At 42.4% G+C, this 27,534-nt stretch overlaps 1 pseudogene; it reads left to right on the top strand.

Annotated features, from left to right (window-relative positions):
- The first annotated feature begins 15,894 nt into the window (after nt 1-15,894).
- On the top strand, nt 15,895-19,091 carry LOC134298602 (small nuclear ribonucleoprotein Sm D1-like; annotated as a pseudogene).
- Nucleotides 19,092-27,534: the final 8,443 nt, after the last annotated feature.

Below are 27,534 nucleotides of genomic sequence, written 5' to 3'. Positions count from 1 at the left end.
AGAATATAGAACTTCGGGTTAAGAATTGCAGCCAGTTAGGACTGTGCTAAATGAAACACAATTCCCTCCCAGGTTTGGAAAAGTGATATTTTGGTTCCCAGCAGGGCTACTGTCCTTATCAGACAGGGTATTTTGGGCCCCTTCCCAATTTTCTATTTATATCAAAGCATCTCCCATAAAAACCAAAACCAGGGAAACCTTCACGGCACTTAAAGAGCCATTATTTCCGTAGATGGCTGATGTTATGCTCCTTGCTCCATAGTTTCTGCCCCTGCCTCTCCTGGATTAATCACATGGTTGATCGCATCCAATTGGTAATCAAATAGAAACATATCAAAACAGCACGTTTCCTGCCAGATGTGGTTGTGCCATGGCATCCCTGAGGAGAAGGGAGGGCAGCGAAGCATAAGGGCGCATCCAGTCAATTCAAAGTTGTACTCGGCTCCCGCTGGCAGGCCTCTCATTGGAAACTTGGCCGTTGCATGAACAAATTGTGGAACTTTACAGACATCAAAGGCCCCTTCTACACAACCACATAATCCAGTTCAAAGTGGATTTTATATGGCAGAATAGAAGGGGCCCAAGATTTATATTATTTTCTTAAATCAATAGAAAACATTTTGGCAAGAACTGCTGAAAAACATCACTTAGGAGGGTGAGATCTTTCTTAGCGGCTGCTCCTAGACTTAGGAATTTTCTTCCAAGTGAAACCAGGATGATTCCACTCTTGACATGGGTTTACATCCACAAAAGCTTGTACAAAAATAAAAAATTACTCTTAAGAGTGCTGCCTTATTTTTCTGTTCCTCCTTTATGTGCTTCGAGAAACTAACACTGCTACTTCTTTGATTGTAGCTCTGACTGTCAAAAATGATGACTTTGTAATTCTAGTTTGGATGTCATAAATACGGAACAGACAAGCTTCTCTATCCCTATCTCTACCTCATCTTTCTATCTCATGTATGAGTGTATCTACACTGTGGAATAACTGCACAGGGCTCCTCATTTTCCCAAACTACATTTCCCAGAATTCTGTGCTCTCTCAGTCCTTTTCACTCAGCTTGTCCTGCTTTGCTGTTTCCTCTCCTCATGGCAAGAGGTCATTAATTTGAAGAGGGATTGCAAGTTTTTGTTTGGCTTCCATCACTTGTGCTGAAGATGAAACTGACTTTGATAAGCTTCTGAGTTTTACAGAATTCAAACAAAAAAGTATTGGGTGAGTTTTGATTCTTAAATTTTTGCATGCCCTCTCCCCCAGTGTTTCTTAATATCTGTTTGTATATACAAAACTTACAAATTAGATATGACTTATGAATTGGAAATGAAAATTTTGCATACCCCTAAAGACTTACACTCCCATAATTCCACAGCACTGAGCCATGACAGTTAAAGTGGTATCAGACTACATTAACTATACAGTATAGAAGATCCTATAGCTATATTTTTGCATCTTTATATACAAATCTGCATATTCTATAGTTTTAATTCTCCTTTAAAGCCCTCTGCTCCACATTTTTCTCCACTATCTTCTGCTGGAGATTTTGCAACTTTTCTTAATATAAAAACTGAAACTATCTGTTCTGATCTCGCTGTTCCTGAACCTTCCTCATTACCAACAGATCAAATGCCTATTTCTTCTATGTTTTATACATTCCCGTCCCTAACATAACAGTGAACTATCCAAAATGTCAATGTTTTTTAATCTTTCCAGCTGCTCTCTTGATCCCGTTCCTTCTTGCCTCATAATTATGGTTGCTCCTGCCACGCTCCCATCTCAGCTCCATATTATTAATCTGTCCCTTTCTTCTGGTTTATTCCTTCAGAGTTGAAACATGATACTGTTCCTCCCATTCTTATTATTGCCATGGTTGGCTGTTACTTTTCCTCTTGAAAGTTTGGGAACAATCTATTTACATACATTGTTTTCAACTTTATTGAATGTATGTAATGGATCCTTTTCAATCTGATTTTTTTTTCACCCTTTGCACTCCATGGAGACTGATCGTATGAAAATCACAGATGATCTCCATTAAGCCTAGATTCAGTTCTTAAGTCAAAAGCCCTATGTCCGGTCCTTATTCTACTTGAAATCAATGAAGCCTTTGAAAAAGTTGACTTTTTTTCTTGGATTTGCTTGATGGCCTAAGATTTACTGATGTTGCCCTATCTCTCAAGTTGGTCATTTAATTTGGTAGTTGAAGGTTGTGTAGCTTCTTCTTTTCCTTTTTGTTTGGTGTGGATACATGCAAAGATGGAGATAAACTGCCCACCTTGAAAGTGGTTCATCCTCAGCTCTGTTACAAACATATTCAGTCTGGCTGCAATATCTTATATGTTACGAAGGTTGAATGAAAAGTATTGCCTCCACCTTCGTAACTCCTCAAGAGATGGCAGTCCTGGTCTGCGGCAGGTCCTGGCTTGTTCAGGAGACTCTCCTCTACAGTTCCATTTGGCGGGAAGCCTTAGCATTGAACAGTTGTGTTGTTAAAGTGTGAAGTATGGAACCCTGCACAGACTGTCGGTCAATGCGACTTAAGCAATGCGCAGTCACTGAATTCTTGACAACCTTGTGATCATCCTTCTTTGGGGCAGTCTTATGCTCTTGGGTTCTCTCTTCTTTGTTGCAATTGCAGGAAATATACTTTTTGGCAGCAATGATACCATCAGTTTTCATCTCTCCAGACTCACCTGGGTGTAGAGTTGCCAGCAAAATCCACCATGGACTCTATTCATACCAGATTTTCATGGTGCTGATATCATTCTCTCAACAAATCTGTTGTCAGATGGGAAGGATTCTCTGCACTTGTACATGATGAAAATTTTCTTATGATATGTCTGTGGAAATATTTCCCCACTTTGAAAACGATGAGTCCTGATAAAGAGATGCAAATGACAGAGAAGGGAGAAAATGCACATCTTTGCCTTCAGAAATTTGTTTCAGTGGTTTCATGTTAGGATGCCTTGAAGAAAAAAGATAGTATTTTGTTGAGCATTATTATCTGCCCCAAATTCACCAGCTCTGAAGAAAAGGTCAGAAGGAATATTCTGTAAATAATGATGGTAGGACACGATTAAGAAGATCGTTCCAATGGTAAGAGCTGTTTAACAACAGAAAATGCTGCCTGTGAGTGTAATGGAGTCTCCTTCTTTGTAGTTATAAGCAGAGGACAGTCATCTTTAAGGTGTGCTTGGATTGTGTAGACCTGCCTGGCAGAATGGGGTTGGATTGGGTGGCCTTCGTAGTCTCTTCCAACTCTAGGATTTTATGTACATGAGAGAATCTAATGTTCAGCCTGGGTGGACTATGTTTGATTTGTGCACCATTCCAAGGGATATCACGAGCTTCCAAAAGACTTCAAGACCTTTCCGTTACTAACAGGGTCTGTATTTCAGAAGCAGCAAGAACTGGAAAAAATAGAGTAAGTAAAACCCCAAGAATGATAACAGCCTTGAATACTCCTGTTGATGTCAGGGCCGGCCCCACTCATGCGGCAGCTGACGCCGCCGCCTCGGGCGCAGGCCCGGGGGGGCGCCGTCAGGCTGGGCGGGAGGCGGGGCACCGCCCTGACGGTGCCCCGCCTCCCGCCCAGTGCGCCCTGGCCCGTCTGGCCTGCTTGAAAAGGCCAGACGGGCGAGCGGGAGTAGCGTGGGAGGCGGGGCCAGCTCTGACGCCGCTCCCCCCCCCCGCCCAGCGTGCCTTGGCCCCGCCTCCCACGCTGCGTGGGAGGCAGGGCCAAGGCACGCTGGGCGGGGGGGGGAGCGGCGTCAGAGCTGGCCCCGCCTCCCACGCTACTCCCGCTCGCCCGTCTGGCCTTCCTAGAAGGCCAGAAAGCAGCGGAGGTCCCTCCAGGCCGCGATTGCGGCCTGGAGGGACCTCCGCTGCTTTCTGGCCTGGTAGGAAAGGCCAGACGGGCGAGCGGGAGTAGCGGAGGCGGAGCCAGCTCTGACGCCGCTCCCCCCCGCCCAGCGTGCCTTGGCCCTGCCTCGGGGCCAAGGCACGCTGGGCGGGGGGGAGCGGCGTCAGAGCTGGCTCCGCCTCCGCTACTCCCGCTCGCCCGTCTGGCCTTTCCTACCAGGCCAGAAAGCAGCGGAGGTCCCTCCAGGCCGCAATCGCGGCCTGGAGGGACCTCCGCTGCTTTCTGGCCTTCTAGGAAGGCCAGACGGGCGAGCGGGAGTAGCGTGGGAGGCGGAGCCAGCTCTGACGCCGCTCCCCCCCCGCCCAGCGTGCCTTGGCCCTGCCTCCCACGCAGCGTGGGAGGCGGGGCCAAGGCACGCTGGGCGGGGGGGGAGCGGCGTCAGAGCTGGCTCCGCCTCCGCTACTCCCGCTCGCCCGTCTGGCCTTTCCTACCAGGCCAGAAAGCAGCGGAGGTCCCTCCAGGCCGCAATCGCGGCCTGGAGGGACCTCCGCTGCTTTCTGGCCTGCTAGGAAGGCCAGACGGGCGAGTGGGAGTAGCGTGGGAGGCGGGGCCAACTCTGGCCCCGCCCCCCCGCCCAGCGTGCCCTGGCCCCGCCTCCCACGCAGCGTGGGAGGCGGGGCCAGGGCACGCTGGGCGGGGGCGGGGCCAACTGTGGCCCCGCCCCCTCACTAATCGCCATGGCCCCGCCTCCCACGCAGCGTGGGAGGCGGGGCCAGGGCGCGGGTGGCGGGGGCGCTTTTCAGCACCCCCGCTTCCCATTAAAAATTATCTCCGGCCGGCCCTGGTTGATGTCCTATATGCCTGTATATGGAGAGGGAAAAAGAGCTATTCACATGCCCTGGATCTTCATCCAAAATTGTTCCACTGCCTTGAGCTGTCAAGTTCACTTCAGGTTAAGAAGGAAAAAAGGTGATTCAGACCAAAAAGAAAAACAAGCAAATGGCTCTGACTTCTCATGATTAGGCTAAAGAATGACAACCTCTGTTTTGTTATATTAACTTCTAAGCCTGGTTTCTTTAGGACACTCCATGGTATCTGCAGAAATCTTCTCCAGGATCATGTTTAAAATGGGTTGATTTTCTTTCTCTAAGCTTTCCCCCCTCACCAATCAGCTTTCACAGCTCCTTCTAATTCCATTGCTGCTTGAATGACACATTATCTTCTGTCTCAGATAACTTGTATACTTTGTTAAACTTCTCCTTTGCCACTGTATTCAGTAGGCTTGAAAATTTAGCAGTGCCTCTGTCATTCAGCTTTGTCCTCCACCTCCTATAATGTAGTGAGGAAATGCTACCTCTTTCCACCTCCTAATCCCATCCTTGCTCTTTTTACATGCAACATTTTTCTTACTTATCCCACTTTATTTTCCCTCTTCATGCATGTTTGCCTTTGATAAAGCTGTTTCCCCTAGCAACAAGAATGCCTTAAAAAAACAACACATTACCAGGCTTTTTAATTAAAAAGAGTTTTAATCCATTAAATCCATTTTGTTTGTCTCAAATTGGGATGGAGACCAAAGAAAGCTTTGTCATATGCTACGGAGTGTGAAAGGGCACAAAAGTTTTTGCCCGAGCTGCAATGTGTGCAGAACTCTTGGCAGGTTGATTGAATTTAGATTTTTAGGAACATACAAAGTTGTTCAGCTGACCCACTAATTCATCTAGTCCAGAGCCTGGAAAAGTATTATTTTGTTTACTACTTCATCTAGGACCCTCTATCTGACCAAGATCTGTAAGGAGGAAAAAAAGCAAGGTTTCCCATGCTCTGAGCTAGTCAAATTCAGCTGTATTTCAGTTAATGAAGTAAAAACCTTTCTAAATGTTAATTCTTTAAGAAAGAAATTGACATTAGGGACATAAATAACATGAGAATTGGAGAATTGGTCTCTTATATTGAAAAAATAAGGAGAACAATTCAACCTTCTATTCAAAACTAAGAATTTCTATGTGTGAAATTAAACAACCAGGTCCAACAAGGCTTGTATAAGTAAGGTAAAACATTTTGAATGCACTACAGACTACTTCAAGGCTTCTTTAAAAATCGAGGGATGTCTGTGTTGCCTTTTGTCTTTTATCATGTGGCATTTCACTGTATTAATCTAAAGCTTTTAAGCACAGTTTGCCAAGGCTTCTGTTGGAGGATTCAGACTGTGAGTCATTCAAACCTGGAACTCAAACTTTTGTGTTCAGTTGTATATGTTACTGAGGCATGTGTGTGTGGGGAAAATCTACAATGGAAATCCTCTATAGCTGTTTCTCATCCCTCTTTGTGTGTCTCTCTCTGTGGGCAGAGTTCATTTGTACTGTAAATATGCTTTAGGCAAAGCTAAAGGTTTTTCCCTGACATTAATTAACTCTGGAGGTTGGTGCTCATCTCCATTTCTAAGCCGAAGAGCCAGCGTTGTCCATAGACATCTCCAGGTCATGTGGCTGGCATGACTGCATGGAGTGCCATTACTTTCCTGCCAGAGCGGTACCTATTAATCTACTCACATTTGCATGTTTTCGAACTGCTAGGTTGGCAGAAGCTGGGGCTAACAGCGGGAGCTCACCCCACTCCCCAAATTCACACCGCTGACCTTTTGATTAGGAAGTTAAGCAGCTCAGCAGTTTAGTTCCAGTGTATTCACGATCCATTCATAGGTAATTCATTACACATCCATCACTAATTCATATTTGTGATCCATTCAATAGTGTAGGAAATACACAGGAAGTAAAAATCCCTCTATCCTGACTTACCAGGCAGCAGCTGCTGTGAGCAAAGATGGTTTGTTCTCCTGATTGGTGAGAAGTGAACTGTGTTGTGTGGAGGAATTGCAAAGGGATACTGCTCCCCCCCCCCCGTGCTGACCCTATGGTTCCTTATGGAACATGGGATGCCTCGTGTGTCTTGGGCCAAGCAACGTATGATACTTTCTCCCCAGTTGAATCACAGAGCCCCACTGGAAGTGAACCTTAAGCATCTGATGGGTGGCTTGGGGCTCTGTGGCTCAACTGGCGAGAAAGTGTCCTATGACACTGAAAATTACTCATGTTATGAGATCATTTATCTCTTTTATGTTCTCTTTTACACACCTATACAATACTGATATTATACCAAGATAATGTTTAGTCCTGCATGTTATTACTTCACACCTCAAGGCTGTCTCAAATTAGAAGGAACAACAATGATTCCCATGGGAAGGGCAAGATAAACTTTTCATTTAGAATGATAGAATCCTAGAGTTGGAAGAGACTTCATGGCCATCCAGTCCAACCCCCTGCCAAGAAGCAGGAAAATTACATTCAAAACAGTCCCGACAGATGGCCATCCAACCTCTACTTAAAAGCCTCCAAGGAAGGAGCCTCCACCACACTCCGGGGCAGAGAGTTCCACTGCTGAACGGCTCTTACAGTGAGGAAGTTCTTCCTAATGTTCAGGTGGAATCTCCTTTCCTGTAGTATGAAGCCATTGTCCCGGGTCCTAGTCTCCAGGGTGGTAGAAAGCAAGCGTGCTCCCTCCTCCCTATGACTTCCCCTCACATCTTGATCCACGGCCCTCATTATGTTCAGAAGGGCCATCCAGCCAAGGGGAACCTGTCCGCTGTTTGACATATGTGCAACTTGGCCAACCACCTGCCAGAAGATTCTTCTTCTCACCAATGCTGATGAAAAGAAATGCATTCTTACAAATGTAAAAGGATGACCAATAATAGAGGAAACAGCCAGGTGCGTGGGTGGGAGGGATGTTTTTGTCTCTGAAAAACAAAGAAAAATGTTCCGATAAGAATTTTCTGTACAATCCCATGTTCTGCTCGATGCAAAGAATGAAAACCAGACAATGCTGCTTTCTGAGCACTTCACGAAATCAATAGCCCAAAAGAGTGAGCGAGAAAAGACATTTTTGTCAGCTTAATTGTCTTTTTTGTTCTCATATTATTAAAAAATGGGATTAGGGGAAGATGAATACGACAGAATCGGCTTTCAGTTTAATTTCATTTGAAGGGTTGAGGATTGTCCACAATAGAAGGACGTCAAAAACCTTGCTTCGCTCTCGTATGTTATTCCACCCTTATCCCCTTTATTTCATTTTATTACCAATTTTGGGACTGAAGGTGATTTTTCTCACCTACTACCTTCACTTTCTGCTTTTGCTGTCACTCACAGATGAATGGGGTTTCAAAACTACCTGTTCACCAATTCCGCTGGACCAGCCATGTTGTTCAAATGCCCAATTGTTGTCTCTCAAAGCAGTTACTCTATTCAGCTCAAGAACAGAAAATGGAATGCGTGCGGATGGCAAAAGAGATTTAAACATGGGCTTTAAGATAACCTTAAGAAATGTAGCATACACACTGAGAACTGAGAAGTCCTGGCCCCTGAGTGTTGGAACTGGATGTCAGCAGTTACGAACAGTGCTATGGATTTTGAGGAGGCACAAATAGAAGGCAAAAGGCAGAAACGTGCTAAGAAGAAGGTGCATCAAGCCAACCCTGTTCAGGACCGTATTCAGAGGCGATCCACAGGCGAGGCCAATTAAGTGGTCGCCTGTGGCACAACCATTCCGGGGCCGCCGCCGCCATGGGGTTGATGTGCGAGGTTAATGGGTCGAAGGCCCGCCAGCCACACATCTGCGTGGGCCTTCTCAACCCATCAACCTTGTACTGTCTGTAAATCAACCCCACAGCGGCAGCTATGGGCGAGGCCGCGGTGCATGCCGGCACGCAGGGTGGGCAGGCCCACGCCCGCGTGCTCCTGCTCACCCTGTGTGCCAGCGCACGTTGGCATGCAGGGCGAGTGGGCGCATATGGGCCTGGGCCCGACTTCTGGGTGGTGTGAGAGCATACATGCCACCCGGAAGGTGGGCCCAGGCTGGCATGCGGCCACTTGCCCTGTGTACCAACATGCGCCAGCACGCCCGCCCTGCATGCTGGTGTGCACTGCGGCCTTGCCCACAGCTGCCGCCTCTGCAGCCACCTCCGCAGCCTCCGTCGCCTCCGCCGCCTCCACCACAGCGGCTGCCGCAGCTGCCGCAGCTGCTGCAGCTGCCATAGCCACCACAGCCACCACAGCCGTAGCCTCTGGTTTGTGGGGGGTGGGCACCAAAATTGGGGGGGGGGGTGGCACCAGAATTAGGTTTGCCTGCTACTTAGAATTACCTTGGGCCAGTTCTGACCACATTCCATCTGGAAGCAATGTTATCATTGTTACAGACCATGTGGATTCAGAAGCAACCTTATAGTGACTGCTTTGGGAGACAGTGATCGGGCATTCGGACAACGTGGCCAGTCCAGCAGAGTTGATGGCGTAGGAGTATCGCTTCAATGCTGGTGGTCTTTGCTTCTTCCAGCACGCTGATATTTGTCCGCCTGTCTTCCCAAGAAATTTGCAGGATTTTTCGGAGGCAATATGAGAAACCATAGCACTTTATTTCCAAGATTTGAGCAGCGCAGTTGAGGACAGGATGACTTGAAGGTCTGTCATTCATTGGGTTGCCATAAGTCAGTCAACTTGAGGGCAGATAACAGCAAGCGTGAGTCAGCCACCTTTCAAAATGCTATGCAATACATTGGATGGTAAGTCAAGTTGTTAAGATAGATGAAATGAGACCATTGTCAGATCATGGTACAGTAGTAAAGGTAAAGGTTTCCCCTGACATTAAGTCCAGCCGTTTCCGACTCTGGGGGTTGGTGCTCATCTCCATTTCTAAGCCAAAGAGCCGGTGTTGTCCATAGACACCTCCAAGGTCATGTGGCTGGCATGGCTGCATGGAGCGCTGTTACCTTCCTGCCAGAGCGGTACCTATTGATCTACTCACACTTGCATGTTTTCGAACTGCTAGGTTGGCAGAAGCTGGAGCTAACAGCGGGCGCTCATTCCGCTCTCCGGATTCAAACCTGTGATCTTTTGGTCCGCAAGTTCAGCAGCTCAGCGCTTTAATACACTTTGCCACAGGAGCAGAGCCGGACCTAGGTATTTTTCAAGTGTAGGCGAACAGAATTTTGGCGCCCCCCCAAACCAATCACTGAAAAATAAAAGCGTTGGATAAGCGAAAATGTTGGATAATAAGGAAGTATAAAGGAAAAGCCTATAAAACATCAAATTACATTATGATTTTAAAAATTTACAACAAATCAATAGAAAAAGCAGTTCAATACATGGTAATGTTATGTAGGAATTACTATATTTGCAAATTTAACACTAAACATTGAACAGGGATATAGGGCAGTGTGGACTTAGATAACCCAGATAGCCCTCAGTATTAAAAAAACCCTCTAAAATCAGGACAATAAATAAAGAACAACACTCTGAAAACAGAAGAAATCCAGACAGTAAACAATCAGGGACAGCTAACTCCTCCCAAAAAAAGATTCTCCCAGGCAAGAAGAAGCCAGGCCTTGAAGCTACAGGGCCATTAAATGCTAATCAAGGTGATTAATTACAACATTCACACCTGCTTCAAAGAAAAGTTCTTTCTCCCACCCTGGACCTTCTACAGATATATAAACCCCACATACCTAGCTTCCAAGTTCCTACAGACCTCACAATATCTGAAGGCCCCAAAGGTGGGCTTGCGTGGTGCGAAGGTGGGTCTGCGCTGGCCGGAAGGCCCGAAAGAGAAGGAGGTGGAGAGTGGTGCCCTCCTCCCAGGACGATGGTGCCCCCGGGACGATGGCGCCACAGGCAAATGCCTATTTCGCCTTATGGTTGGACCGCCTCTGCACAGGAGGCCTCCATGGTACAGTAGAGTCTTGCTTATCCAAGCTTCGCTTATCCAATGTTCTGCATTATCCAACGCAGTCTGCCTTTTAGTAGTCAATGTTTTTGTAGTAAATGCTGCAATGTTTTGGTGCTAAATTCATAAATACAGTAATTACTACATAACATTACTATGCATTGAACTTCTTTTTCTGTCAATTTGTTGTAAAACATGATGTTTTGGTGCTTAATTTGTAAAATCATAATGTAATTTTATGTTTAATAGGCTTTTTTCTTAATCCCTCATTATCCAACATTTTGGCTTATCCAATTTTTTGCTGGCCTGTTTATGTTGGGTAAGTGAGACTCTACTGTACCTTGCATTTTAATGTTGCTTTGATAGTCTTTTTCTTGAGGGGAATAGCTGTTTTTGGCAAAAGTGTGGGTAACATGAGACCCATTTTATCACCAATGGCCAAATACTCTCAACTATCTGCTTCTAGAACATTTTTTTCTAGCCACAAGAAAGGCAATTCTGAGATATAGGCCGGCCATTATTAAGGGAGATAAAACAGAAGAATAATGAAGAGGGAGTGGAAAGGGAGAAGTTATTCTCTTCTGGTGTGCTGGACTTCAGGATTATCTCATGAATAGTGAGATAGTGGCAGATATATAACAAGAGAAAGGAAATAGTTTTTAGCACAGCATGAGGTTAAATCAAATAGTTCTCTCACAGAATTACCGGTGGCTTTAAAAAGGGGATCACACCGTTTTGTAGGAAATAGGTCCACCAAAATAAATTGACCATGAAAGATAAAAGGACGACATGCTTAATAGCTTTTCATTGATACAGTGGATCTAATCTATCTGGAATGAGATCAATGGAATGCACATAAGTGCGCACTTCTCAGGTTCTCATTGATTCAGTGGGCTCATTTGAGCAGGGATTGGATCAATGAAATGTACATCAACATTGACTTATCAGGTTCCCATTGTTTCCACTGATCTATTCCAGCAGCAATTAAGTCAGTAGAATGTCCATAAGTGTTGACGGAGATTTCCATCACGTTTGCAGGTTTGTTCCAACTGGAACATACATAATTGTTGTCTTAGCAGATTTTTATTTATTTGATGGGGTCTACTCTAATTGTACCTAACAACTGGATTTAGGTTCAGATGTAGAAATTAACAACAAAGTAGGAATAATGCACTTATGCTGTTTTAATGGCCTTCCCACAATTATTGATCTGATTTTTGTCTGAAACAGGACTAGACAGAATTTTTGTCCCATCAAATAAAAATGTGCTTGCTTCTTCACAGAAGAAAACCTTCTTGTTTTTGCCTTTAATGTGCTACAGTCAGCATGCAGTGTTCGTTTCCTTTTCTTCATTGTTCCAACAGTCTCAGTCAGAAATTACTCGGGTTGAAAAGTCAATAAGAAGTCAAGGGCTGTTTGTTCTTCAGACCTCACTGGATCCCTGCTACATGAAATATTTAGCAAACAAGAGAGCCTTTGCCATTGGACAGCACAACTCTTTCCCATGACAAATGGGCTGAAATGTCAAGGACTATTATGTTATGCCATAGATTTCAAATTCCAACTGTCCTACCGAGGACCATAAGAATGATCTACCGAAGAGCAGAAAAAGAGACGTTGCAAATTGTGCAAGGCTGTTGATATCAGCAGCTTTTTTTTCTGGCTCCACCATAATATTCTCTTAACAATGAATGGAAAGTATCTTTCTTGTATTTTTTTCCTAGTAGCTCTGCCTATGTGAGTCAATCAGGGACCAGTAAAAGAAAAGAATTGTAGAATCATAGAGTTGGACAAGACCACAGGGCATCCAGTCCAATCCCTAGCCAATGCCATGCAGGAATTTCATACAATCAAAGCACTCCCGACCGTCTTAGAAGGTCAGGCCTTGTTAACTTCTATCAGAAACTATTAAGCAGGAAGGGATGTTAGCTGATTGTCTGCCATTTTAAACAGGAATTGACATTTAATTTTCCTTCCAAGTTGACCCTTCATCTGAACAGATGCAAAATGTGCTATAGAAAAAAAATATCATCTGCAATATTTATTTATTGTGTCAGAAGCAAATTGAGGGTACAGTTAATAAGATATTTAAAAACAAACAAAGTCAAAACTTGACATAATATTAGATTTGCCTTGACCAGAAGCTGGCCAATTGGAGTGCCTTTGGTGTTGCTGTGAGAAGGTCCTCTATTGTGCACGTGGCAAGGCTCAGGCTACATTGTAGGAAGTGGTCTGTGGTCTGTTCTTCTCCACACTCAAATGTCGTGGGTTTCACTTTGTAACCCCATTTCTTAAGGTTGGCTCTGCATTTCATGGTGCCAGAGCAAGTCTGTTTGGCATTTTCCAGGTCACCCAGTCTTCTGTGTGCCCAGAGGGGAATTTCTCATATGGTATCAGCCACAGATTAAGGTTTTAGCTGGCCACTTTTGGACTCTCACTTGCTATGGTGTTCCTGCAAGTCTCTCTGTAGATGTTATGAAGCTGTTTCTTAATTTAAGGCATTGGCTTGCTGGCTGATATTTGAATAGAGAATGGGCCAAAGATGTGTCAGGGGGGTTAATTAGCTTCAAACCATCCTGATTTGTTGGTGAGTCAGGCCTCTCACCAATCCATCCTCCATCAGACTGCTTTAGCATCCGGCTAAGCAGCACCGATAAATGACACCACAGTTATAATTCAGCTGAACACAGTGGTTCCAAGGTTTTATTATATATACAAACTATATACAACTACAAAATCCATCGCTCATAGGACCCATGCTTCCCTAGCAAGGCAAGGGAAGCATGTCCTCTCTATTTGCCGATTGTCTGCGAAGCTCATCTGCCGGCAACTTCCCCATTCCATAGCAGAATGACGAACGCCCTGTCAGCACTTCTGAGACCGGAAGGCTTGACCTATTGGCTAAGCAGGCTATCACTCAAGTTGGCCTGCCATTAACCCGTGTGCTGCTGGAAAGCATGCCGGAATACACAGTTGCAAAACTCCAACAGCAAAACACTTGATTCAACATTTTACCCTTACACCAAAATACACCAACAAGATGTCACTGCCTTGGTCCTTTCATTACTGGCTGCTACTTCTCGATGGATGGCAGGTGGTGGAATACCAGCCGAACAATATAATTTCTCTAGTGGTGTAGGGCATACACATCCTGTGATAATGTGGCACGTCTCATTAAAAGCCACATCCACTATTTTAATGTGGCGAGATGTATTCAACACTGGGCATGCGTACTTAGCAGCAGAATGGCAAAGCCCAAGGGCAAATGTTTTCACTGTATCTAGTTGTGATTTCCCAAGTTGATCCCTGGGGATTATCTGTAATAATTTATAGGGATTGTCAATGTATTATAACACAACTATTGGCTTAAGTAGCTTCAGATGATATAATAATAGAATGATAGTCTTGTAAAATCAGAGAGGTGAGCATGACCTCAAGCATTGTTTAGTCAAATCCTCTACCATTACAAGTTAAAGAATCCTTAACAAGTGGCCATCCAACTTTTCTCCCCCCAAACTTGAAATAGAGGATGGTCTACCTTATTCTGAGATTGTCAATTAAATACTCTCTTTAAAATTTAGGGTATTTATACCAGAAAGGCTCTCAAAGCTGCTTACAAAATGTTATTTTGTCCTCAGGCTTACAATCTTATCACCAGAAGTTTCTTCCTCATATTTCATCAAAGTATACTTTCTAGTTATCTGAATCCATATCTTTGGATTCCATCCCTGGAGCGAACAAACACAAACAAAAGCCAAGCTTGGTCTGTTTTATGTGACAGCCTTTCAGATATTTAAAAATGGCTCTTATATTGACTCATATCCTTTTGCAATCTTCTCTCTCTCAAGCTAAGCAAATGCTGCTAGCCCAGTTGTTCTGCTCTGGGTTTGGTTTCCAGATCCTTTACCATAAATTGCAGTGTCCTAAGATGGGAACCAAGAAGATTGAATATTTAATTTATTTTCTATTTTGCCTTCTTTCTATCATGAAACTCATAACATTTTATAGAGGCCTTAATTCTCTTGGTTAGTATCAACTGGAGGATACCCAGTGAACTTCAATTGATTCAATGGGTTTACTATCATTGGTACTACCAATAAGATTCAGGTGATGATCTCTGTACATCTCCCCTGGCACTGAAGAAATGCCAATTACTAAGTATTAATAGAGTAATTAACCAGCAGATTTCTTAACAAGATATAGCTGACATGGCCTAGTCAACAACTGCAATGTTTTGCACTAGGCTGTTTGATAAGCCCATTTATCAAAGACCACTTACTTGCTGGATCAATTGTTGAATGATTAATCCAAGCAAAGATTTGACTATTGAGGAAAGTCAAGGGAAAAAAGTGCAAATGCAGGGTTACAAATGAACATCAAGAAAAAAGAAATATAGATGATTTACATAACTTTAAAGTTGAGGATGAAGACGTTGAAATAATTAAAGATTATCCATAGGGTGGCTTAGTCATCTATTCAAAGGGAAACTGTAGTCAAAACCTTCAAAGACTAGAACTTGGAAGGGCAACTAAGAAGAAACTTGAAATTGTTCCAGTGTAAAGATATATCACATAGTACAAAAGTGAAGATTATCTGTGCCACTGTATTTCCAGGTTGTATGTATAGTTGCGAAAGCTTGGCAGTAGGCTTGTGCATAGATTCGGGGTGCTTGCTTCCCTTTGGGCAATCTGGCTTGTTTGGCTTGGCCGGATGGCCGTAACTGTAAGGGCCCAGCTGTCACGTCTTTCATCTACTACGGGATTATGTGGCAACAGATCACAGCTCCTCCTCCTATTGGTTTCCCTGTGAGCCTTGCCTGTTGGGCCAAACTGAATAGAAGAATGCTGTGACGTGTCTTACGTACTGCTTCCTTAACCCCATTGCCGAAACCCAAACTCCCTTGAAAGGCACAAAAGAAAGGGTCCCAGGAATTGAAAGGGGAGCCTTGTAAGTTCCCCATTGCTGCCAATTGGCTGAATCTTCCCAGATCTTTTGGCTGCCTAGCTGGAAACAGATATTTCCATTAACGATGATCAAAAAGCTCCAAAAAATGGATCTGCGTGCCCAACGAAATCCGGATGCCAAAATCAGATTGCCCAAGCCTACTTGGCAGTGAAGAAAGCTGGTTAGTTGCTAGATGGAGATCTTACAAAGTCAATTGGAGGTCTTTCCTTTCAGGATAACCATAGGTTAAAGTTGGCTTGATGACAGTCAGCAACAACAAAATTCCAATTATCTGTGTCTACTGTAGTTAATTCAAGCCATGGTCTCTCATCCAGGCACTGACCAGTCCCAGACCAGCTTTGCTTCAGTAAGGTTGCTGATTGAGATGGCTTGCTCACAGCATGCCCTCAGATGGTGGTAAATCCACTACAAAACATTTCGTACAGTGAAAGGCTATATACATAATGAGCAATAAAACTCTGTTTTTAACCTCTGATTTTTGGAGCTCATTACAAAACTAAACAATACAAGGAATAAAATTCTCAATTTTCCAATCTTGAGGTATATGTAGGCAGGCATTTGTGTGTATGTGTGAGGGAAACCAAATTATTGTATTTTTAAGTTCTTGGTTTCAGAGATTTTTTGCCCCAAACTGAGAACTGAACTTTCACACTGCCATTGCCATCAATAATTTTGTTCCCCCTTAATAGGATACAAATCAGAGCAAAGGCTTCAATCCCTACTTTATAATTTACAAGCCACTTTTCCTTTACATCATCAGAAAACTACAGATAGTAAAAAAGGAAAAGATATGGTGATGACATGCCATGGCTCTATCAACATAAAAAAGAATTAAGGATTCTGCTGATATGGTAATCTGTTTTAGTGAACCTGATCAACTAAATCTTGACAATACCTGACATTTTCCCTGTATTGTTTGCTGAGCTCTGCCATTTGTGCTATGCTGGAAATACTGTAGCTCCAATATTGTGCATCTGGGATGAATAACTAGAAATTATGGTTCTTAGTACCAGATCCTGAGAACATCCTCTTAAACAACAAACAAACTCTGTTTGGATTCCATGCTGGTCACATAGGCCTAAGATAAGGATTACAATGAATGCATTAGATATTGTTCATATGCACTTTGTTTTTGTCTGTATCACTGAGGTTCTATTGTCATGGATAAATATGATGTTTGGTTTGAATGGAGTTGTATGAAAGGAGTATGAATGGGGCCTAATTAGGCTGAAGTCACAATTCGAAAACATTGAGGCCTGGAAAACAGGAGCTCATGAGAACTGTGACACATGATTAACTGTTGACATTGCTGATCTGATGAACTTTTGGTGAAAAGCAACGTGTTTACATTATCAGAGACAATGGCTCTTTAAGTTAGGGAAATGCTTACAAGGTTTCTTAAGTTAAGAAGGAAGTAAACACAAAGCTCCTTACGTTTACTGACACCAATTAAGGAGATTCAACATCGACAGGAAATGAGCTGGAATCAACATGTTTCAGGCTGGAAAAACATCTACCATTCATTTACAACTTTGGAACAACATCAGCAAGAAACATTGCTATATAAGAAACATTCTAATATTCCAAAATTGTGACAGACAGATGTGCTATTCACCTGCCATGTTCTATTAAAAGAGATGGTGCACCTTGGAGTGTCAGATCTGCTATGAGAAAGCAGGATTCTGGACACTTGCCTCCTTTTCTCAAGGGAAAAGAAAGGAGTGCGATTTTGGAGATGACACATTTTCAGGGAATCAGTTTCTAATCCTTGGCATTATTCTTAAGGAAAGAGGATGCATTTCGGTCTTTTGGAAGTTTTGGAACTGTGCGTTAGAAGATTTGCAAGGAAGCGGTCTGGCTTAAGAGATGTTCTTTTCCAGGAGACAGCGGGAAAAATGGGGGTACTGTATATGAATGAGGATGAATGAATGTATATGGGTAATGTGAATGCTGAGTAAAAATGTAACTCCTGTCTGTTTGTTAACCATTGTAACTGTAGGTCGTTTGTGGATCCAGTGTTGTTACATAGAATCTGTATGTCTGTATGTCTAAATGATCTGTAAAAGTTCTGATACCTTTCCTCATAATGGAAAATTGCAATATAAAGAACCTATGCCTTAAGGTTATTGAAAAGTTATTCATAACACTATAAATATGGATGTTTGGAATAAACTATCCATCTCAACCAGTGCTGAGATTACGTTGGACTGAAAGCACTGCTGGGAATTGACAGGTCCCTTGGTCAAAATTGTCTGATTGTTTTCTTGTTCAGGGCTCAGTCCAGCTTCATGCTTTTATTTGGGAAAAAAGAAAGGCTGATATTTTGGTCCCAGGTTGGAAAGTGTTACAAGAGTTTTCTTCAATAAAGCTCCCCTCATTCATTTAAACTAAAAAGCCCTAAAACATCCTGGAAAATGACAATTGTCCCCTGCATGCTTGCCCCCTCCCAATGTAAATTTCTAATTAAAATATAAATTAATCCTTGTTGATGAATACCTCCACTGTCTCAGGAACGATGCTCAAAAAGAGAAAGTTTTATGCTGCTAATTAATGTTATCGCTTATTAGTTTTAATAAAGTAAGGTGATATAATTCATGTGGTTTGATTTGGGACGTTACATAGCTTTTTAATTTAAAGAAGTGGAGGAGGTGTAATAATGACTCTGATCTTGCTTTGCACATTCCACATCAGCCATTTGCCATGGGTTCTCTAAATATTCCCTTAATGCCACTGAAAGTAATTTTTTCTTGGTGAATAGAAACGTCCTAGAAATTATTGCTACAAGATGAAAAGAGGAAGATCTGAAAAGGGCTTTGAAACACTCCCAACACATGAAAGCTAAGACTCGATTGTGTTTAAGTCCAGATGGACAAGGTTTTTATTTAAAGTTCTCAGATATGAATCTGTGGGAGCTTGTTGAAAGCAATGACAAATATGACACTAAAAGGTGGAGAATTTCATCTTGATGATCATTTTAAATACTTCAATGTCTGCTCCAATATAGAGAGCCATAGAATCACAAGGTCCATCCAGTCAAACCCCCTTCAGTACAGAAATGCACAATCAATATATTTTATGCATTTATATGATACTAGCTGTGCCCGGCCACGCGTTGCTGTGGCTTCTGGGACTCATTTGTTGACCAGGTAGAATAGCAGTAAATAGCCTTGTGTAAGTATTGAATTGAAGAATGGGACCCAGGTTCATGGAACCATCACAGGAGTGGATGTTAGTATGAATACACATCTGAAAGCTGTGAAAATGACTCTGAAAAACAGAGAACATGTCCACTTGGAAACTTTGAGTATTAGAGGCAATAATATTAGTTATTTCATTCTGCCAGACAGCTTGCTGCTGGACACCCTCTTAGTGGATGTTGAACCAATAGTCAAATCCAAGAAAAGGAAAGCAGTTGCTTGAAGAGGACGTGGGAGAGGCAAACGACATGGCCAAGGAAGAGCAGGTCCAAGACAGCAATTTCTTTATAGTAACTAAAATAAAAAAATGCCAGGCAACTTTGACTATCTTTTGTACAGGTTTTGTTAAATGTCAGTTTTTAATAAACCAGTGTGAAAATGTCTTGTCAGTTGCACATGCCTCCCATGGAAACACTCTAATCAAGCCTGTCTTTGTTGCCTTCAGTACTGTCCAGCACAAACTTGGAAATATAGCAAAATTTCTTCCAAAAATAAAAGAAACAGCAATTTGACCTGAAAAGTGGATTAATCAATTTAAATCACTTATGTCAGGGATTTGGTTAATCAGTTTCTTTCATTAAATTAAGGATTAAGCAGCCATAATTATTTTCTTGCTCTTCAATTTGACTTTTCCTGGTTCCTCTTCAATGAAGCCTTCATGGCGCTGAAGTGTATACCCAAGAGTCCAGCACTCTGGATAGTTCCCTAAAAGAGGAAATAAAACCTAGACCTATGGACCTACATACCTCACTGAAGATACATATACACTACAGAATTAATGCAGATTGATGCCACTTTAATTATCATATCTGTGGAATCCTGGGATTTGTAGTTTGGTGAGGCCTCTGAGGCTCTGAGCTCCTTGACAATAATACAATTAGTTCAGAGTTGCTATAATACAAGCATGATGTAGGATCTTTAGAGAGATCTTGACAGTAAGAGCTGTTCAACAGTGGAATAGACTGCCTAAAAGAGTGGCAGGCTCTCTTTTTTAGAGGTCTTTTGACAGAAGCAGGATAGCCATCCTTTTGGGAGTATTTAATATATTCCTTCCTACACTGCAAGGGGTTGGACTAGATTGTTGTTATGGTTCCTTCCAACTCGATGATTTTATTATTCTATGTTGCAGTGATACGTTGGGTTCTTATGAAGAAGCTATGCCATTTAAACCACTTTCACAATTGTCTTGAAAATTGTTTGGAAAGAAGGAGAAATGAAATAGCCATAGTCCTTTGAGATGGCAAGAAACAGCAACTTACAGTATATGAGACGAAGACAAGTCTCTCCATCTCTACAGACATGGGCACTCACTTTCTACTTCCTTCCTCCCCATCTCCCTGCCAGAATAAATTACTTTATATGACAGAATTTCTTTATCCATTCTCCCTGGACATGTGCATTTTTGGTAATCGATACAAGTTGAAGGATGGATGTGTTCAGCCACAAGTAAACAAAGTTACAAGGTATTGGCAAAAAGTTTTCTGTATTGGATTTTGTGTCGGGTTGGCACATCTAAAGGGAAGTCTAATCCATCAGCATGCTGGACCACGATTTCCTGTATGGCTTCAGACATCAACTACTCAGTGTCATGTTTTAAACCATAATGAAACATGTAATATATCAAGTCTGTTCCCAGCCTATGATAGAATCCATCATTCCAACAGAAGAGCTGTCAGGCTGAGAGAGTGACAATGGGGCTGTCGCACCTGATAGATGGCCAAGTTGGGTTTTTCTCTCTTTGACAACAATCCTTTCAATAGATGAAGAGGTGGGAGAGGAACTTTTAGTACTTTCCACATTGCTAACACAACTGCACCACTTGTGCGTTGAAGGAAAAGAGGAATGTTGAGGTAGAATCACGTTTCCTGGAGTCTGAATCTATTGCTCTGCGTTTTAATCCCTGAAGCAGAAGAAAACTGTTGTGATTCATCTTTAAAAGGCCATTGACTATTTTGGTCACCTTCTTCTGGACACCTTACAGCTGGTGCTCAGAACTGGACAAAGCAGAATAGAGCAGTACTTTTACTTCCCTTGACATTGTGTTGACTTTTTTTAGCTGTCGCATCACACTCTGGTCTCCGATTTGCCTTATAGTATACTAAGACTCCTAGATAATAGTCTTCTTCAATTAAATTTGCAGCCCTATACTGAAAACAGAGAACAAGTATGGTGTGATGGTTTGAGTGATGGGCAGACTTCATTAGACTAGGGCTTGACTCCCTGCTCAGCCGAGGAAACCTGTTAGGTAATCATGTGTAAGTCATCATTTCTCAATCTCTTCCTGAACAAATCTTTCCAAGAAAGCTCCACAAAATGTCCATCTATAGGTCATCATAAATCCACAAGAGGTCCATCTAAGGGTCACCATAAATCAGAAACAATGTGAAGACACAGAAGCAATATTGGAAGTGCGTTTCTATCACATTTTGGTCTGGTTGGGATGCACATAAAAATGAACTGTGTGAAGTTATCACATGTCAAAAATGTTTACAAAGGTATAAAGCAGACATATGTCTTCATGGAGTCCTCTGTGATTGGTTCTGCAGAGCATTTGTAAGTTCTGACTATTGTTCCCTCCTCCCAATTGACCTGAAGCATATGACCAGCCAGGTGTTTTTCAGGGGGAGAATATAAAAAAGTATGATAACATTCCTTTTTTGGACTATATCTCCCAGAATTCATCATCCAGCATGGCCACTGTGGTCTAGGAGAATACTTGAAATCATTGTCCAAAAAGTAACTTTCGTTGTCTGTTTTGCTTACACACAACTGCTGTCCAAGGTGGCCACCTCAACCTGTGAAAGACATGTGCATTTCAAATTTGTTTTTTTTAAAAAAAGTAATTTTTTAAATTTTCAATTTACATGTTCATGAAAAAAGTAAACAAATCTATATACATGTATATATACATGAACCAGAAAAATACTTTCTAACATCCTTACAATATTTCTGATTATACTCTCCATTCCTCCCTCCCTGCCCTATTTAGTGACTTCCCCTCCCTTGTGTTGGAGATATCCATATATCCATTCTTCATGTTTTTCTATTCTTTTTTCTGGCCTGATTTTTTACCCTCCTAGGACTAAGCATGGGGTAGTTCAAGCTCTAATCTCACCCTTAAGGTCTGATATAACAAACATAAGATTTAGAATGTCATGTTTCCACTATTTAGATTTAAATTCCATTATTTGATTTTTGAAATGGCAATTCCCAAGTATCTGAAATGTACATTTTAGCTTGAACTATGTGTTTCTTTATTCCCAGTTTTGCTTTGGTCTCTTTATGTGCTAGAGGTTTTCAAAGGAAAACAGAATTTATGTGAGTCCAGACATTCTTAAACTTCATATATGCTGATGATCATGTCATCACTGCTCAAGCAGGGAGCTTTGAAATGGTTGAACAGAAGCTCTCCAAAGCTTTAGGTGCTCTGACTGCCTATTACAGGGAAAACCAGGTGATCCCTAATCCATCTAAAATACAGACGTGTGCTTTTCACCCTAAGAATAGACAAGCATCTCGAACTCTGAGGATTACCTGGGAAGGAATCCCACTGGAGCATTGCAGCACACCCAAATACCTGGGAGTTACCCTGGACTGTGCTCCAACTTACAAGAAGCACTGCTTGACTATCAAGCAAAAAGTGGGTGCTAGAAATAATATCATATGAAAGCTGATTGGCACAACCTGGGGATCACAACCAGATACAGTGAAGACACCTGCCCTTGTGCTTTGCTACTCTGCTGCTGAGTGTGGAACACATCTCACCACATTAAAACAGTGAATGTGGCTCTTAATGAGACATGCCACATTAGCACAGGATGTCTATGCCCCACACTACTGGGGAAATTGTACTGCTTAGCCAGGATTGCACCACCTGATATCCTTCAGTAAATAGCAGGAAATAATGAAAGGACCAAGGTGGTGACATCTCTGGCCCATCCTCTGTTTGGATATCAGCCAGCATGCAAATGCCTGAAATCAAGGATAACTTTCTAAGATCTACAGCAGTACTCTCAGGAACACCTCAGCAAGTGAGAGTCCAAAAGTGGCAGGCTAAAAACCGGAACCTCAGTCAGTGGCTGATACTGGATGAAAGACTCCCCTTGGGCACACAGAAGACTGGACAACTTGGAAGGCACTGAACAGCCTGTGCTCTGGCACCATGAAGTGCAGAGCTAATCTTCAGAAATGAGGTTGCAAAGTGGAGTCCATGACATGTGAGTGTGGAGAAGAGCAAAGCACAGGCCACTTACCACAATGCAGCCAGAGCCCTGCCAGATGAACAATGGAGGACCTTCTCACAGCAACACCAGAGGCACTCCAAGTGGCTAGCTTATGGTCTAAGGACATTTAGTATAATGACAAGTTTGTATCTTTGTTTTTTGTTTTGAAATACATTATAACTGCATCCTCTATTTGCTTCTAACATGATAAATAAATAAACACTGGTTAACACACCTGTTTCTAAAGCTATAATTTGAAATAATAGGTTATTGGTGACTCAGTGTTTAATGGCTGCTTTTAAATATGTAACATTTAATTTTAGATTTGTTTCGGGGTCAGATCTTTAATCGGTGAAAAATCTTATGAAAGTTATCTTTTAATTATTTGTTAGCGTCCAGATTAAGAAGAAGTAAGAGGAGGGAAATGTGGGGGGCACTGAAGTTATGTTTTGTTTTTCTTTTTGAGAAACTGTAGTATTTATTATTTTGAAAATGTTTGGATGCAGAGCTTTACATTTTGAAAAAAAATTCTCATTAAAATAGCAAGTGTTATTGCATCATTAAAGCATTTATTTTGGTGTCAGGAGCGACTTGAGAAACTGCAAGTTGCTTCTGGTGTAAGAGAATTGGCTGTCTGCAAGGATGTTAACCAGGGGACAACTGCATGTTTTGATGTTTTATCATCCTTGTGGATCATAATATACTATGACATGTGGTTGGTGGTATGGGGATACCAAGTCACCTTGTCTGTCTTCTGAGAAATCTGTATAAAGACCAAGTAGCCACAGATAGAACAGACCACGGAACAGGAGAGGGGTTCAAGATTGGGAAAGGAGTGTGGCAGGGCTGTATACTTTCACCCTCCCTATTCAACTTGTACGCAGAACACATCATGCGATGTGCAGGGCTTGACGAATGCAAGGCTGGAGTTAAAATTGCTGGAAGAAACATTAACAACCTTAGGTATGCAGATGATACCACTCTGATGGATGACAGTGAGGAGGAGCTGTGGAGCCTTATCACCAAGGTGAAAGAAAGGAGAAAGGTCAAAAGCTGGGTTGCAGTTAAACATCAAGAAAACCAAGATCATGGCAACCAGACCGATTGACAACTGGCAAATAGAGTGAGAAAATGTGGAGGCAGTGACAAACTTTATATTTCTAGGCGTGAAGATCACTGCAGGAAATCAGAAGACGTTTCCTTCTTGGGAGGAGAGCAATGGCCAACCTTGACAAAATAGTGAAGAGCAGAGACATCACATGGGCAACGAAGGTCCACATAGTCAAAGCAATGGTATTCCCCAGAGTAACCTATGGATGCGAGAGCTGGACCATAAGGAAGGCTGAGTGAAGGAAGAGAGACGCTTTTGAAGTCTGGTGCTGGAGGAAAATCCTGAGAGTGCCTTGGACCTTGGCAAGAAGATCCAACCAGTCCATTCTCCAGGAAATAATGCCCAATGGCTGCTCACTGGAGGGAAGGATACTAGAGGCAAAGCTGAAGTATTTTGGCCAAATCATGAGGAGACAGGAAAGCTTGGAAAAGGTCACGATGCTGGGGAAAATGGAAGGAAAAAGGAAGAGAGGCCGACCAAGGGCGAGATGGATGGACGGTATCCTTGAAGTGACTGGCTCGTCCTTGAAGGAACTGGGGGTGGCAATGGCCGACAGGGAGCTCTGGCGTGGACTGGTCCATGAGGTCACAAAGAGTCGGAAACGGCTGAACGAGTGAGACGATGGGAGGCTTCACTCCTGTCCTCTCCTGGGAAGCTGGAGCTGACAGATGGGAGCTCATCCTCACTCTTCCTGAATTTGAACTGGCAGCCTTCAGGGCAGCGACCCAACCTTCAAGTCAGCAGTCCTGCTGGCACAAAGGTTTAACTCATTGTGTCACTGCGGGCTCATTAAAGCTGAAGTTAACAGACACTGCAAAACAAACAAGCAAGCAAAAAGTAACTTACGCTAGATTTCTGACGTCTTACCTCCTTCCATTAAGCAACTGCAATGTCAGTTAACCTCTCCTGCCAGAAGGAGAAAAAGGAACAAGCAACAGGCAGGAAAATACATTAGTTTAAAGCATCTTCAGCGGTGGGGATGTACTCTAGACATCTCGTATTACTGGTTAATCCCATTTTAGCTGCAAGCACTCCAACTTTTTAAAGCTTTTTCTTTTCTTGAACAAAACCATCAAGCCCTAGGGTCAGCGTGTGCTTTAGCAACAAAGCAGCTATTAACAGCTGAGTGCTATCTTTTAGATCAAGAAAGAAAAGCTGAGAGAGGGAATAAAATGAATAGGAGGAACTATTTTGGAGCTGTCATTGGACAAATATATATATACAACACACACACACACACAAATTGAATTATTCTTTCTGTTCGTACTTTGCACATTTATGATACAGTTTCCATCTTAGAAGTTCTGAGAATGACAGCGGATTTGTGAACGGTGTCTATTTTTGTAATATTCCAAATTTCACAAGCTTCACAAATAGACAGTGCAGGTTACATTGCGTTCAAGAAGCTATGTTATATTCCCATAACTATTTTCTTGTATGTAAACACATTTTGTTTTAAAAATGGAAACTTTTGATTAAGGTGGCCATGACATTTGCTCTTCATTGCACGGAACTCTAGAAAAGGGACAATTGCAGTAGGGTAGAACTATCTGATTGGTTCAGGGGATTAATTGCACACATGCACGCTCCAAGGAAGTAGGCAACAGGCAAGTTCTGTTTCTTACTCTAGAGGAGGCGCTTGTCTGCAGGCAGAAATACACACTATCTGGGCCTGCAAACCACACACACACCCTTTCCAAAGCAAGGAGGTTCCTCACGAAAAGCAGGCGAGGAGCTGGGATCAGCTTCTGCTTGCTTTCGTGTCGAGCTGATTTTCGCATTGGGAGGGGCTTTTTGGTTATAGGTTTCCATCTAAGAGGAGCAGGATCATTCAAAAATGTTGAACTTGATCCCCAAAGTAGGTCCAGCATCTTGGATACCTTCTTTATAGTCCAGAAACATGGAATCAACAGCTACTGTTGCTTTCATTTTCTTTCACAACAGTACAACTCTCAGTACCTGAATTTGCTCCTTTCTACTTCTCCATTCCTCTTTTTATTGTATTAAGTCTAATAAATTCTATGATAATGACAGTATACTGCGATTTCCAATAAGCACACAAATGCCTGAATACACATATACCTTATTTAAGAATTTAAACTTCTTCAAATTGTTTGAACAGGTAGATAATGTATTACTTTAGTAAATGAATCATATCTTCTTATGATTCTGTTCTGTCTATGGCTTTATATGTTTTATGCAATAATTCTGGCCTTTATTATGAGGCCAGTTTTGGCTGAGATCTATACTGTGGTTGTATAGTATATCGTTGTGCCTTAATCACGCAGAAATCAGCACAAATATGTGGAAATATGTCAAAATATACCCCTAACTCTTCAGCTATACTTCCATTTCTTTCTGGCCCCTGATTCACATGCAACTTGCACACTTTGACTTAGAACTGGCTTGCTGTTATGGCAAGGATGAAGTTATCTGTCCTTTCCTGAACCATAGGAGGTGTGTTTTGTTGTGCACTATGATGAACACCTAAGAGAAAATCATGAGAAGACAGACGATAATTGAGAACAGGCTTGGGATAAGTGCCTACAGCAAGAGTTTTCAAAGTGTCTCCCTTCTTTTCCTGTGGCCTGACTGTCAGACTAAATGGGGAGACAAGACATGGTGGCCATTGATATTTCCTTTGATGGGTATATCCTAGTACTGTTTCACAATGCATCCTTTCCACCTTCTGCTTTTAATAAGGGTGATAACAGTATGAGTTACATTGCCATTTCGTTGTCCCTGTTTTAAGATAATTGGCTATTTATATCAAGCATTTCCAACAGGTAGCATGTATTTGGGAGGCTCTGAAAAGGAAATATTCTTGATTTGTAATAGGCTTTTAATGGTTGGAAAGATTTTATCTGAATCTGAAAAGGAGATATGCTACAGATGAGAAATGGTGCAGAAAGGGGCAACCAAAACGAACAATTGTCTGGAGCTAGAATCACTTCTGTGACCCCTTGAAGTGGCCAGTCCCACTCAAGCTCTCCAAGACCCTGTATTTTTTTAAAAAAATGGTACTATTTCAGAGCAATTTTATGATAAATCATATAGAAAGCCCTACCTTTGTTTCACAAACTCTCAAAAAACAGTATACTATTCCCAAAATACCTCTTTGCTTTGGCAGTCACTCCCGAAATGGGCAACAAGAAGAGATGAACGGTTGCTTCCTGTGTTTTCCCTGTGGTTTGCATGGGGAGAACAAAACATATTAGGTCCAAAACAGGTGGCCGATTATCTATCGTTCTGTCTATAGAGGAAGAGGAGGAATATGAGAAATAGTGTCTTCAGTGTAAAGCTTGCACTGCGGGTGTTGGGGACATAAAAACCATGGTCACCCATATGCTACGCTGGCTACATAATATCTCTTGGGTGGACTATCCCAACTCACTTTAGGAGCCAAC

Source organism: Anolis carolinensis, chromosome 4 (genome assembly GCF_035594765.1).
Source record: "Anolis carolinensis isolate JA03-04 chromosome 4, rAnoCar3.1.pri, whole genome shotgun sequence".
In the NCBI taxonomy this organism is placed as follows: domain Eukaryota; kingdom Metazoa; phylum Chordata; class Lepidosauria; order Squamata; family Dactyloidae; genus Anolis; species Anolis carolinensis.
This window is presented reverse-complemented; position numbering and strand designations above follow the sequence as displayed.